The 3,397-nt window shown below is 39.2% G+C and overlaps 1 non-coding gene across 1 annotated transcript; it reads left to right on the top strand.

The window, feature by feature from the left end:
- Positions 1 to 289: 289 nt before the first annotated feature.
- Positions 290 to 396, top strand: LOC131257156 (small nucleolar RNA R71). The gene has a single exon (XR_009177171.1). It is a non-coding gene; the product is annotated as a small nucleolar RNA R71 (small nucleolar RNA).
- Positions 397 to 3,397: the final 3,001 nt, after the last annotated feature.

Genomic DNA, 3,397 nt, shown 5'->3' with positions numbered 1-3,397 from the left:
TTCCATGGCCTCAAATTTTCTTATGAGATTATTCACTTTATATTTGAGATCATCTTCTTCTTTCAGGAGATATATTCTGCCTTTCTCCTTAGATTGAGTTGGTCTAGACATGGTGTTTGATTTTGGGTAATAGTCCCAAGATTGTGTTTTTTCAGTCAGACTGTCGAGGTAGTCCCATACCTTGTCGACATCTTTATTAATGAACTCTCCATTACACATTGTCTCGACCATTTGGCGCATGGAAGATGTCAGTCCATCGTAGAAAAAATTTGTAATGCGCCATGTTTCAAATCCGTGTTGTAAGCATGAACTGACCAAATCTTTGAACCTTTCCCAACATTGGAAGAATGTTTCATCTTCCTTTTGGGCAAAGTTCATGATTGCTTTTCTGAGGGTAATTGTTTTATGATGTAGGAAGAATTTTTTTATGAATTCCCTCTGCATGTCGTTCCATGTGCCAATGGATCTAGGACGCAGTGAATGTAACCACGTCTTAGCCTTCTCTTTTAAGGAAAAAGGGAAGAGTTTTAGCCTGATTGTATCCTCAGATACATTAGGAAAATATAATGTAGCTATAATCTCATCGAAATCTTTCAAATGTAAATATGGACTTTCTGATTCAAGTCCATGGAATTTGGGAGGGAGTTGGATAACTCCTGGCTTGATGTCCATTTGTCCTATGTTTTCAGAAAAAATCATACATGAGGGAGTACTCACTCCCGCCGATTGTAGATAATCTCGTAAAGTACGAGGCGGGGGTGCCTGATGCACCTCCTTCTCATCTTGGGTATCCTCCACCCTGGGTGGAAGTAGAGGAGGTTGGTCTTCAGCCATAACTTCAGTTAACTCAGGGGATTTCGAGCGGTGTCTAGTCCTACGATGGATAGTCAACCCCTCAACCAATCCTCCTTCGGTCAAGAGACGTTGAGTGTCGTCACGGGCCCACTTGGGCATGCAACACTCGCAGCCCTCAATCAATTCTAAACCTAATCCTAAGAAAAGAAAATCTAGAAAGAAAGAGAGAGTTGGAAAGAAATTACCAAATTGAAGTCCCTAAGTTAAAGACCTGCAAAAGAAAACAAACAAGTCAGTTTCTAAAGAGAAGGTTTAGAATTAGAAAATCCTTAAAAAGAAGATAGAAGTAAACTAGTTTCTAAAAAAAGAAGGTCCTAATCTAGAAAGTAAATTACTAAAAGAGAACTGAAAAATAGAAAGCAGAGAAAGAACTTACTGAATTAGAAATTTCTATCTTAAAGGCCTATAAAATAGGAAAGTTATTTTTAAACAAAAATTCTACAAATAGAAAATTTCTAAAAATGAAATAAAGGAAAGATGAGTTAGTTTCTGACAATTAGAAAGAATTTCTAAAAAGGGAAATACTAACCTAGTTTCTAAAAACAAAAAGAAGAAAGTTTATAAAATTTAAACCGTAATTGTAAAAGTAGAAAAAGTAGAGAAATTAGGAAGGAATTACCAATTTAAAAACTCATGACAGGGTCCTACAAAATCAGGAAAACAGGTTAGTTTCGAATAATAGTTCCTAAAAATAAAATAAAATAAAAACCTTTAACCTAAAGTTAGTAAAATCCTAATCCTAACCTAATTCTAAAACTAATTAATTTCAGAAAAATGTAACCATCAATCCCCGGCAACGGCGCCAAAAACTTGTTCACTCCCCAAGTATAGGGTTGTGATGTAGTAATAAACTCGGTAAGACCGAGGTCGAATCCCAAGGGACTGATACCTGTACGTTATCTGAAACCAAGTAGAACTAGAACTAGACTAAGATGTGATCTAAACCAAATAGAATTTAAGGAATAATTGTGGAATAATTATCTAAAACTTAAGGAATTCAGAAGAAGGAAACTAGGGATTCAGAGGATCCACTTATAGAGGTCAGGGAGATCTTATGCCTGTTCCAAAAATCATGGAAATTAAACTGAACTTTTTCTGTTATAATTTTAAAGAGATGAAAGGTATATGAATTAAAATGTATTCCATCATCAAACTATGCCCAGGAGACAGAGCAAACAACAGAATTAAACTAATTACCAACCAATCAACAATGCATGAAAGTTAGGAAGGATACCGCCATCCGACCATGCCCAGGAGACTATGGTGAACAACAGGGCTTCCTAACATCATAAACATCAAAAGGAGAAAGAAATACTCAAAACCATCGCAGATCTATTGTAATTTCAGTCACAACAAACCATTAAAAATAACTGAAAGTATTCCTTTTAATTTGAACTAAAATCAACATTAGTCCGTCTAAACAATAGGCACAAGCAAAGTTTCTCCCATCAGACTACAAGCTTCACCTCTTAGCCCTAGCTAAGAGGTTTAGCCCAACATGATTGGACTAGATCTCATAGAAAAAATAATAAAGACAAACAAATAAAAAAAACTTTTAAAAATAACAATACTTTGTATCTTCTCTCTCTTCCAATCGTCCAAGCTTCCTTTCCCTCTAGCCACCACCGTGCTCTCTCCCTTATATGCTCTTCTCTGGTCGGCTGGGACGTGAAGACTTCACGCCGAAGTCTAAGTTGCTGCGTGGGGGGAGACGGACAACTGTTTAAGCAGCAGCGTTCGTATGCGCAGCGAAAGCGCAAAACATCTTGCGTTTGGAGTGTATTCACGGTGCGATATCAACCTATCTGTCATTTCTGAAATCTTGGCTAGGTTATTGGCCTCCCTATGGACACATTGGACGGTCTGGATCACTCAAAATATTAACGATCGTGACACACTACCCCCCGCAAATCCCGGACTCGATCGGATGCGGAAACAGGGCCTGTGCACGAGGGGATCGCTGTCGAAGTTGGTGGGGCCCACTTTGATGTTGTTTTTGAGAAATCCATTCCGTCCACCGAGTTTTTCATGAAAAACCGATAGATCATAATCGGTTTTGGGTCAGGTTCGTGGTGACTCACGGAAGTTTTCTTGGCGCCGTCCATCCTGCAACGAAACCTTCATGTACATGTAGCATCTGAAAAAATCAGAAAATAGATTAGGGTACGGTCAGTTTGACCTCCTGATTTCAATAAACGGAGCGGATCTTCGAACTGAGGAGCGAGTGGGGCCCACAACGATCACCCGTCGAAACAGCGTCGGACGCTGTTTCCTTTTTTTAAAAACGAACTTCGGGTCAGCTCGTTGTTTGACCGGACTCTCCGTCTGGTGCACTTCTCATGCACATGTACCCTATGTACATGCAATGTACATATGGGTTCATCGTGATGTTCGAGAGAAATCTGTGCCGTCCATCCATTTTTTCGCCTCATTTAAGGCGTTGAGTCCAAAATTACAGCATATCCAGAAACTAGGTGGGTCCCAAATTGGAGATTAATGGCCTGATCTGTCCGTTGGCCCATTTCTCGAGATCTTCAATCGT

This window comes from Magnolia sinica, chromosome 9, assembly GCF_029962835.1.
Source record: "Magnolia sinica isolate HGM2019 chromosome 9, MsV1, whole genome shotgun sequence".
NCBI classification, from domain to species: Eukaryota; Viridiplantae; Streptophyta; class Magnoliopsida; order Magnoliales; family Magnoliaceae; genus Magnolia; species Magnolia sinica.
This window is presented reverse-complemented; position numbering and strand designations above follow the sequence as displayed.